Genomic DNA, 12498 nt, shown 5'->3' on the forward strand with positions numbered 1-12498 from the left:
GATATTTTCTGACCATAAGAGCCTGAAATACTTGTTTTCCCAGTCCGAGCTGAACATGAGACAGAGGGGATGGATGGATTTGCTTAAGGACTTCGACTGTGAGATCAAGTATTATCCTGGAAAGTGGAATGCAGCTGCTGACGCTCTTAGTCGGAAGCTTTGTTCCTTATCTCTTTCTACGAGGGGTGTCTCTTAATTAATTGAAGACTGTTGTACTTCTGGTTTGGAGTTTGAGACCGATAGGAGATCCATCAGAGTTTTTGCGATTCAGGACGAGCCAAAGTTGTTTAAGTTGATCAGAGAGGCACAGAGATCCGATCCGAGCAGTCAGAGTTTGATAGAGAAGGTTCGATCAGGTCATCAGTCAGAATTTCAGGTTAGGGATGATATGCTATTCGTGAATAACCGTATTGTTGTGCCCAATGTTTCTGAGTTGAGACAGCTTATTCTTCGAGAGGCGCATTGCAGTTGGTTCAGTGTTCATCCAGGAGGCCGAAAGATGTATAACGACTTGAAGACTCAGTTTTGGTGGAAGCAGTTGAAAGGATATGTCACGAGATTTGTGTCCCGTTGTCTGAATTGTCAACAGGTGAAAGCCGAGAGGAAGAAACCAGGTGGATTATTGCACAGTTTACCTGTCCCAGAATGGAAGTGGGATCACATCTCGATGGATTTTGTCATGAAGCTACCGCGTTCAGTCAGAGGTTGTGATGCGATTTGGGTAGCGATTGACCGGTTGACGAAATCAGCTTGTTTCATTCCATACCGTATGACATACCGTCACGATCAGATGGCCGAATTTTATGTCAGAGAGGTTGTGAGATTGCACGGCATGCCGAAGTCAATAGTATCAGACAGAGACCCGAGGTTTACTTCTCACTTTTGGCACAGTCTACAGGGGGCATTGGGTACTCGTTTGCACTTGAGCACAGCGTATCACCCTCAGACCGACGGTCAGTCCGAGCATACGATCCAGACTTTGGAGGATATGCTTCACGCGGTAGTGCTTGACTTTGGCTCAGGTTGGCAGGATTCTTTACCTCTAGTGGAGTTTTCGTACAATAACAGCTTCCAAGCGAGTATTGGCATGGCACCTTTCGAAGCTTTGTACGAGAAGAAGTGCAGATCTCCGTTATTTTGGGATGAGATTTCAGAATCACCGGAGTTGAGTCCAGATATGATTCGTGATATGGCAGAGCAGGTGAAGTTGATCCGAGTCAGAATGAAGACAACCCAAGATCGACAAGCCAAGTATACGAATGTCAGACGCAGACCACTGTGTTTTGATCAGGGAGACCGTGTTTTCTGAAGATTTCTCCGTTCCGAGGTACTGTCAGATTCGGAAAGAGAGGGAAGTTTTCTCCGAGGTTCATTGGACCATATGAGATTATAGAAAAGATAGACGATCTTGTCTATAGGATTGCTCTTCCTCCATCTCTTTCAGGTATCCACGATGTGTTTCACGTTTCGATATTACGGAAATATCATCCGGATCCGTCGCATGTTCTTCAACCAGATAAGGCCGAACTTTATGAGACTCTGAGTTACTTCGAGTAACCGATTCAGATTCTCGATAAAAAAGAGAAGTAGCTCAGAAACAAGTCGATTCCGTTGGTGAAGATTCAGTGGAGTCATCACGGAGTTGAAGAAGCGACTTGGGAGACCGAATTCGATATGAGGCAGTGATTTCTAGAGTTGTTCGATTGAGGTGAGTTCGTATTCAGTATGATTCTTTCTTGTTCAGTCTGTGATCTGTCAGATTTCGAGGACGAAATCAAATCTAAGAGGGGGAGAATTGTAATGTCCCGATTTTATTATAATTGAGTTTAATTGAGATAATCAGGATTTTCAGTATTTGAGGGCCGTTTGATAATTCGCAGGGGGTCATTTTGCAAACTTTGAAGAATTGAGGGATCAAAATGCATAAATGTGATTTTATATATATTATCTTGCAACTTAACCATCACATCACCTTCACTCCTTCCTCCTCCCTTCTCCATTTCGTACGTACTGAATCTGGTAGCCATGGATATCGATTCTTCAAGCTTTTCTTTCGTCCGATTCGCACAATCCGACCGTTAGATTTTCATTCTGAGTTGAGATTCACGATCACTGCAACGAGGGCTTCATTTTGACGTAAGTTTTGCTACGATCCTCGAACTTTGATTTTTGTCGGGTTGTCAGAATTTGATAATCTTGGAGAATGTTGTGCTTGAGCTAGCATAGATCGTGTATTCGAAGTCGGTTTGGAAAAAGATCGAAGTTTGGATTTTTTATGATTTTTGGAGTATTAATTCGAAAATGGGGTTGTTGGATTTTGATGGATTTGATTGATTTTGGATTGTTTGGTTGGTTTAGAAGTTGATTTGGATTGTTTGGAGTTGTTTGATGTTGTTGAAGATTTTTGGTTTGACCGTTTATAGCCGTTATGCCGTCGAAATCGAGTTTTGGATTATCGTTTGTTGTTCGGTTCATTTTCGGGTTTGTTTGAGTTGTTGGATTGATATCGAATCCGTATATTCTTCATTTTCAGATTTGGATTGGAGTTTCGGGTTTGGATTGAACTTGGAATTTGAATCGAATCGAGAGTTGGAGATGGTATATTGATCGAATTTCTTTGTTTCGATTTGTTGTGATTGGATTGATTATTTATTTGAGTTCGTTGTTATTTTTCAGATTTGAATCCTCGACGGACTTGAAAGATAAAAGATGACATTGATTCGAATGGGGTAGAATACTCGAGTTCGATCTATTCTCGAGCCCCGAAAATCACATACTACATGTTATTTGCTTGTGTTGAACTTGATTGATTATGTTGTTTACACTTGCATTCATATTGAGCCGAATATTCGATTCGTTTTGAAATTAGACGATTTAGGGAGCTATATTGAAGTGATCTTGGATTTCGAGTTTTTCCAAGTACTAGAATACTTCTTATAGTTGCTCTGAAGTCTAGGAGTTTGAGTCGTGCGACATCCGCCCCGAATGGGTGTGTAGGTGGGTTGTTGTAGTGACTTGGCCCTGGGATCCCAACCAAGTACCGATTGATATTTCGATTATCTGACTTGATAGTCCCGAGCTTTTGAAGCCATGCATACATTCACTCTATTTTGAGTTATTGATGATTGTTACATTTCGATATGAGATGTTTAACTGATATTGTATGTCTGTCCCTTTTGCTTAGAAATTATATTTCTAACCGGTTTATCTGGCTGTTGTTTTTGTTTGTATGTGTACTTGGTAACAGGAGGATCAGGAGCTGGATCGAGTCGTTTGGGTTAGCTCGGGGTGAGAATTGATAGAAGTGAGTCATTGTGTTTTGTAGGGTCGTGCCGTTGAACTTGTATTGTTTTGTTTAGTCGAACAAACCCTATCGTCGAACTTAGTTTATATTTCGACTTGTACTGTATTGTATTATGCATGTGGAATTTGTAGTGCATGTATTTGTAATGAAGCTTTGAATGGAATGGATTTGTTTAGCCTCTTTTCGGTTCTGTGGATTTCTGGGCAGCATTCTTGAATTTTTGGGTGCGATCGATCGCACGAGTTTAGTGCGATCGAGCGCAGCCCTCTTGTTCCCGGGAAGAACTTTGGCTTTTGGCGTGCGATCGATCGCAGCACTGTTCATTAAAAAAAAAAATCCTTTCTTTTGGCTTTTGTTTATGATGCTTATTGATTGATTAGTCCCTGAATAGATGATTAGAAAACGGGGTCTCACACAATTCCACCCAATTGAAGATCGAAATCAGCACATTCAGGCAAATGGAGTCTGAACAGCTCTACGAGGCGTGGGAAAGGTGCAAAGAATTACTTAGACGTTGTCCTAACCACAATTTTGCAGATTGGGAGCAGATCGAGTGGTTTTACAATGGACTGAATGCGCCTACGAGGATGAATGTGGATTCTGCGACTGGAGGTACTATATTTGCAAAGGACCATGTCCAGGACTATGATATGTCGGAGCAGATGACGATCAACAATTTTCAATGGCCATCTGAGCGTATGGGAGTCAAGAAGCCAGCTGGAGTGTATGCAGTGGATCCTCTCACATCCATCACCGCTCAACTATATGCACTGACTACACAGGTAGCTTCTTTGAATAAGATTAATGTTGCAGATTCAACTGGAGTTGAAGGATCACATACCCCAGAGGAATTTAATTATATCAATCTTAATGGCTACCGAGGTTATGGAGCTTACAGAGGTAATCCTGTCTCTAATACTTATCACCCTAGTATGCGTAATCATGAAAATTTTTCTTATGCTAACAATAACAATGTGTTGAATCCTCCTCCGGGATACAACACAATTACGGGTGAGGGTAAGACTTCTTTGGAGGACGTTTTTAGTACCTTTGTGCAGGAATCAGGTAAGAGGATAACGAGAACTGAGTCTCGCCTTGACAGCTTGGAGACGCACATGGCCAACATGGATGCTGTATTACAATCCATGGAAACTAGCATTGGACAGTTGTCAAACGCACTAAAAGATAATAATCACGGTCAATTCCAAAGCAATACTGAGGTGAATCCCATAGAACAGTGTAAGTCCATAGAGTTGAGGAGTGGAAAAGAAGTTGGAGTCCAAGAACCTGCTGTTGAAGAGAAGAAATGTAAGGAAAAAGTCGAGGAAAATGAGCCTAAACCTGAGCCGAAACCGATGTACAAGTCTCCTCTTCCATACCCTCAAAGGTTCAAGAAGAAAGCTTTAGATGAGCAGTTCTCCAAATTTTTGGAGATTTTCAAGAAAATTCACATCAACATCCCCTTTGCTAATGCTTTGGAGCAAATGCCGAATTATGCGAAGTTCATCAAGGAGGTGATGTCCAAGAAGAGGAGGCTCCTAGAGAATGAAGTTGTGAATCTAACAGAAGAGTGCAGTGCGGTGCTACAAAAGAAGATGCTACAAAAGCTGAAGGATCCAGGGAGTTTTAATATTCCTTGCACTATTGGTTCTTCTTATTTTAATAATGCACTTTGCGATTTAGGAGCTAGCATTAATCTAATGTCTTTGTCTGTTTTCAAGAGCTTAGAACTTGGTGAGGTGAAACCCACAATGATTGCATTGCAGCTGGCTGATAGATCTATTACATATCCGCTTGGAATTATTGAAGATGTTCTGGTAAAAGTATATAAATTTATTTTTCCTGCGGATTTTGTTGTGCTAGATATGGAGGAGAATACAAATATGCCACTGATATTGGGGAGGCCATTCCTGGCCACTGCGGATACCAGGATCGAGGTAAATAAGGGTGAATTATCAATGGGTGTGGAAGGCGAGAGAGTGATTTTCAATTTATTCATGAAGACACCTAATCCACCCATCGAAGAATTGTGCTTAATTGAACCGGTTGTGAAGTTGGAGAAATGTCAAAGAGCTGATTTTGCGGTTGATTCATCGAAGGAGAGAGCGCCAAAATTACCAAAGAATAAGTTCACGAAAAAGAGAGCGAAATTTAAAAGGCGATTCGTGAAATTTATTTGGCGCGTGAAAGAAAAAGGAAAGACTTAATACCGGTGAAAGTCGGGCTGACGACTATAAACCAAGCGCTTTTTGGGAGGCAACCCAAAATTTTTGTGTTATTTTATTTTTTAGTTTATTTTTTTTATTTAATTTAAGCTTTAATTTTTATTTTTGTTCATTAGTTAATTTTTTATTTTTGAATGCTTTTTTTTTTGGGAATTTTGGAGCTTAAAATTATAAAACAATTTCAATTTTTCAGGAGTTTAGGAATTCTGGCAACAGCTCATGCGCGCCCGCCCATCCTTCTTGCGCGCCCGCCTCTCCTCTATGCATTGATGCTAGCCCAACCGCGCATGAACAAGCGCAATCGCGCGGACAATCTGCGCAAGACTCAGCGCGAACCATCACCATCTGCGCAGCCATCCTCAGTGCAATCGCGCATGACACCATTCCCTACCATGCGCTAACGTCCTCTCCATCAGCACCAATCTGTGCGCTATCGTGCTAAAATCTCCCAAATAGTGCATCTTCAAGTGCTAACGCGCATCACAAAGGGCGCAATCTCCATGAGCAAACACACCTCTCAGTCGCGCCATCTCTTAAGCGATAGTGCTTCTGCAAGCTTCGCGAACAGCGAATCCTTATGCGCGATAGCATGCCAACAGCTCCAACCATGCGCTAACAAACCCAAGCGCCAATTAACAAACCTTCAGCCCATTTGTGAGCCACAGCAGCAAGATTCTAGTGCGATAGGAAACCAGTAGAGCATCTCCTCATGCCATCAGTGCTCACCAAACAGCGCGCATCCTTCGCATGTTGGAATGGTGAAGTCAGTTAATGAAAATTCTGATGGTGCTTTAGATATTGAAAAAATTTTCTTCCCATGGAGATGATGACGATGACGCCGAGTACTGATGCTCGGTGTCGAAAGGTGCACGTCCCTTGTTCTTTTTCTTATTTTTTAATCATTAGGGACAATGATTTTAAGAAGTTTGGGGGGATAATTCAGTGTTTGATTTAGCGTTTGATTTGGTTGGTTGATAGTTGTTTCGTTGAATTGTATTGTGCTTCATAGATAAAATTGGATGCATGGCTGTTGAAAGAAAAAATTTTGTGTTATAACTGAAATCCATGACTGTCTACCTATCTGACAAATATTTTTGAAAAAAATGGAACCAATTAGATGAACAATTTCTTATATACGATGTGATTAATACTTGAATCTGATTTTTGGGACATACAAACATAGATATGATTGAGGCATTGTTTGAAATTTTTGGGCCTAATTTTCATTGAAATAATTTATCCTTAGTTGTCCATTTGAGCCTACACGTATATGAGTACATTGATGTACAATCTGAAATTTTTGTTGAAAATCATCGTTAACTGGCGATGATTATTTTTTTCTGCACTGATTGATATTTGTATGATTTAATTGTGGATTGAGACTTGTCTAGAACTAGTTCGGACACTCTTCGAGGCGAAATACGGGCAAAACTGTGATTAGGAATGATTTAGGCGATTTTTTTCTGAATTCATTTGAGCCTTTCAAGCTACCCATAAATTTATGTTATCCCTAGTACCTTGTTTGAGCCTTATTGAAAATCGAATGGCATGCGTGTAAACGTGTGATAAACTCCCATTCGTCATTATTTCAAGGTCCTACATTGACTATCTGAATAGCCTATACACTATTTCCTACCTTTAAGGGAGTAATTTGAATGCTAAATTGTTATATGCTCCTAGTGTTATTTGTGAAAAAGGGAATGGTGTGATGGAAGAATTAAAAAGAGAAAATCAAAAAGGTAGCAGTGGAAAAAAAATGTGGTTGAAAAAGTTGTAAAAAAAAAATTGTTGGTATTAAAAGAAGTTGTGAAAAATTTGAAAAATCACTGAAGTGAAAGATGAAAGTGAGATTGTGAATGAAAAGGAGTTGAAGTTAGAATTAGGCATAAGTATAAATTATTCCTTATTTTTGAATTTTTATCCTTCGTTTGTAGCCATGAGCCAGGCCTTACATTATAAGCTGATTTAGTCCTATTGACCGAGTCTCAGTTGCCCAATATACTAGTGGAGAAGAGTTGCGAGAATCTAGCCTATGGACTGTTGATTGATATTTTTAATGATTATGAATTTTGATCGAAACACGCACACACTTTTATTCTTTGTCTTTACCTATTTGTGAGTGTTTTTTATTTATATCTTGTATTTGATCATATGCTGCCTTGAGAAGTCCTCATGATCTATGAATGTTTGAATTGAATTTGGATAAGGGTGTTTTGAATGTGAGTTGCGGAGATTGTAAGTTTATGCGGTTATTTTGTTATGGCTGAAACTTTCAAATGTTAGTAGGTTGGATGGAATTGGATTTGACTATTTTGAAATTATTTCTAAGGCCATTGCTCCATAATATTTCTTGAATATCATTGTTGATTTTTGGTTGTTAGTTTTGGTGATTTGAGTTTGGAATTTGATTTTGAATAGTTTTGCTCGGGACTAGCAAAAGTCTAAGTTTGAGGGTATTTGATAAGTGTATTTTATACACTTAATTTAGTTATGAGTTTTATGATTAATTGTTGGTTTCGAGCAGATTTATGTGGGTGTTTTGTTGTTTTTGTGATTGTAGGAAATTATTGAATTATTGTGAAAAAGGAAGAAAAATGAGATTGAAGAAGAGGAATTAATAAGAGAATTTAAAGAGGCTGGGAAGGAAAAGAAAAGAAGAAAGAATGAACATAAGAAACGGAATGGGCTTTTTCTTATTGGGCCCAAGGAATTGTTAGCGCTACTCTTTAGCGCTAAATAGAGGAAAAGAAAGAGCTAACGCGCAACTTGTGATGTGAAGATTGAGAACTCTCGACAGTGAGTCATGCGCGCCCGCTTGGATTATTTGGAGCGCCCGCCTGTCGCTGTTAGTGTTTTAATTGGGAAGGAAACTTTTATATTTTATGGGCTTTTGAGTGGGCTTTTGTGTGACAATATAAAAGGGATTTTTATCAGATTAAAGGAGGCCGCCACAATCACACAAAATATGAGGAAAAGGTTTTGATCGTGATTTCTGGAAGAATTTTGAGCTTTTAATTGAAGAACGAAGACGGAGTTCGATAGACCGAACATGGCATCGACGATGGATTTGTTTTCTACTTTTTATTTATTTAATTCTGAATTTATGTCTGAATTTTTGAACATGTTTTGTTTTATTCAGAATTTTATTATGAACTAATTTTTTTATAGTCTAGAGGTCGGATGGAACCTGGTGTAGACGCTTTCATGAATTTTTGATTTTATTGAATTGAGTTTCTTCTACATTAATTGTTTTTTCTAGAATTGATTGTCTTTTCAATTACTTGATCAATAATTAAATTGTTATATTTATTTGAAATCTGGCACTCGGGAGAGGAGATTTTGAATAAGACCATTAGAAAATATACTGTTAATTATTTATATAACTTGGGAGAGTATATGATTTTAACAGAGCTTTTAAAAAGAACATTGTTTTGAATTGATCACTGCAAGTAGATTCTTAATAGTGATATTGGAATTGAATTGTAGTTGATATATTTTATTCGGCACTCGGGAGAGGGAATAATACACTTAAGTGTTCTTGGCTATTAATTGATTGAAATTCATGAAGATTAATTAATTAGGATTGATTGTTGTTGAAACCAAGTGAAATCTAAACCTCTAGACCATTTTTCTCTGATTGATATTTATCTGAAAGTTGTGTGCGTGCTTTTAAATCTCACTGATTATTTATTTTTCTGCAAAATTCTAAGATATTGATTTTCTAGATAAAGTTTAGACTATTTTAATTACAAGTACTAAATATTTTAAATTTACTCTCTGAGGAAACGATATTCATTCACTAGTAAACACCCTACTACAGGTTATCGCAAGGATAAAATCTCTAGTAGTCCAGTTCCATTTCACAACATTAATTTGATAATCATGTTTAGATTTAATAAATCATGATTAAGAGATTTTTTTTATTATTAACGGACCTAAGAATCAGATTCAGAAGGCCCGAGAAATGTTAATGGGATTATTGGGCCTAAATAAGATCATAACTTCCGAATAAAGATCAGAACGTCCGATCAGATCGGAACCATCGAAGCCAGTTCGGAAGCAGCGTGGACGATCAGAACGTCCGATCAAGAGATCGGAGCTTTCGATCTGTACCATCCGAGATGTGGTATTGGAGTTTGAACACGTAGCTGCATGCAGATGATCGGAACTTCCGAAGTAGGGATCGGAGCTTCCAATATGGCCCGATCGGAACGTGGCATGCATGCATCGATCGAAATGTCCGATCAGGCGATCGGAGCTTCTAATCATCTTTTATAAATAGAGGTTTTGAGAGAGCTCATTTCACACCATTTTCCAAACCTCTCATCTCCTGTAATGGCTCTATTTTAAGGGCTTCGGGACTCTTTCTTTAAGACTTGACTCTTTCTTTAAGAGTTGGAGTAGGAAGTAGTATTTTTATAGCGAAAAGTGACTGTAGTAGTGGCCAAGCAGCAGATATTTGGAGAGGTGTTCAGGGGTTGTAGCAAGGCTGTGCCCAAGCTCTGGGGCATTCGACATCAGCGGGTTGACGACGGACGAAGGTATAGCTCTGGCTCCTTATAGAAAATAGGGAGTATGCTATAGTTTAATTAAGGCTTTTAGAGCATGTTAGATGATGTTTGGCATAATAGATAATGCATGGGTATTATGTATTGTAGTTCTTCATGGTAGGCTTGAAACCTAGATGGGAGCTTCTAGGATCTGCCTTAAAAAGGTACAAAAGTACTGTTCGAGATACCCTGACTGAGTATGCATGTATTATGTGTTGCATTATTTATATGTCATGATTTTATCTGCATATATTATGACATGTTATTATGTTGTATGCATGATCATCTTGAGCTTGTATCTTAGTGATTATCCTGTAGTAGGGTGTTTATCCTATCCTGTCAGTATATGGTTGGACATATAAACTCGTGTCAGGTCACCAATATTGGTTGGATACGTAGAATTATGTCGGGTCACCATCAGTTGGGTATGTAGGTCACCTCTTGAAGCGACGACACATCGTGCTACCTACTCAAGGACCAAGTCTGTTCTTGACCAGATATTCTTGATCTCGTGTCTTGGTACCCGTACACTTGCATACATGCACATATAATATCTTATACTTATACTCTCGTACTGAGCGTTTTATGTTCACGTCCTCGTATTGTTGTTTTGGACACCCCATTTGACGGGGCAGTTGCAGGTAGTTCTCCCAGGGATCTGGAGATTGAGTGGTGACCAAGGCAGGATTTCAGGGTCAGCTACTAGGTTTTACCATGCTGGTATGTTAGTTATTTTAGTTTTCGCATTTTATCTCTGATTATGATTGATTGCATGCTTAAGCTTCTGATTAGTAGGTGATTTCGTTGCGGGTCAGTACATTTATGGTATCAGAGCATGCAATAAGATTCTTTGGGACTTAGTATTGACTTTTGGGTTATCCTTGTAGATTTCAAGTTGGATTCAATGACAATAGTAGTATCATGAATTGGAATAGCAGGATACCTAAGCTTTTCCAAGATCGTCATTGCCAAGGTTGGCATCAGAGTTTCGTATTAGGTGGATCCCAGCAGGATAGAGCTTAAAGAGAAGATCCAATTATCAAATCCACGCACTTCTCAGGGTTGAATGGAATGTGTGACATGTAGTCATCCATTCGGCTTCGACCAAGGAAGCCACCCCTGAAGATTGGTTTGAGCGCATGGCGTGTTACTACCCATCCGGCTTTAACCAAAGGAAGACTCTCCACGAGTAGTTGGAGAGATTGTCAGAATATCCTGCCAAGAGAATGTCGCATGAAGCTTTGGTCATCTCTAGTAGGATATAATATTTTAGATCTTACGAGGAAGAAGGTCTGCTGACATACCTGCATCGATGCTTTCGTGTGTGGCAGGCGGGAAACCTCATGTTCAAGATCAGTAGACGGAATGAAAGATTTCCACATTTAGTCAGATTGTAAGATTTCCATTGTATTTGGGTTTTAAATACTATATAAGTTTTATTGTAAATAGTATTTCAGTTGTAAGCATTTGATCCAGATGTATTTCATATATTTGATGTACTAGGTTTTGTTGTATTATACATCTTTTTCAGTATAATCTTTTGCAAAATTTGTTTATTACATGAGATTGTAATAAAGATTGTATAGAACCTAGGTTATTGGTTCAAGTATTGTAATTGTAATCTTTGGGATTATCTTGATTATATCGAATAAAGGATCAAACATTTGTTTAAACATGTGTATTATTAGGATTGAATTATGCATGTTTTCAGTTGAATAGTTCTAGAAGTATTTCCTAGAATATTCTATCGAGACGTAGTGTTTGCCAAGAATGATGTGTTTTCATCAGGGGCACAGTGATGAATTATACCAAGTGTTGTGGACTGTGTGGATATATGACTAGACGGAGAGGAGGTGCGACTCCATGTTTGTATTACTCTGGGAGCCTTTCATGCTTCAGAGGGTGTCTGTGAGCTTTTATTGCTTCGGATGGTTATTCTGGGGGAGACTACCTCAGTTTGGTGTTTTGCAAACAGTCACAGTAGGGGTATAAATATTTGATATTTGGATGCTCTCGTGAAGATTTAGTTAATACTGAGTTTTAGCATCCAAGAAAATTAGTTATCGTCTGCGTCGGAGATACAGATGTTGAATTTCTGCTATCATAATTAGTCTTGGAAGGAATTTTCCTTGACAAGTGATCGTTCTGAGCAGATAAGGTTTTGATCTGTTAATGTGGTATTACTAGACAGATAGATCTAGTAAGTATAAGGATTTCTACCAGTAGTTATTCAGATTATTGTTTGAATTCATCAGAGATACAGTGTGACATTCCTTGAGATAAGGAACATTCAGGATATCGAATCGGGGAAAAATCCGCTTTGGGATTTGTTCGTCTTGGTGTCCATCTTGGAAAATAACAGGTTGAGAAACCAAGAGTTAATTCAACAGGATGTTGATATAGTTGAATTATCATAAAA

Source organism: Henckelia pumila, chromosome 1 (genome assembly GCF_033568475.1).
Source record: "Henckelia pumila isolate YLH828 chromosome 1, ASM3356847v2, whole genome shotgun sequence".
NCBI classification, from domain to species: Eukaryota; Viridiplantae; Streptophyta; class Magnoliopsida; order Lamiales; family Gesneriaceae; genus Henckelia; species Henckelia pumila.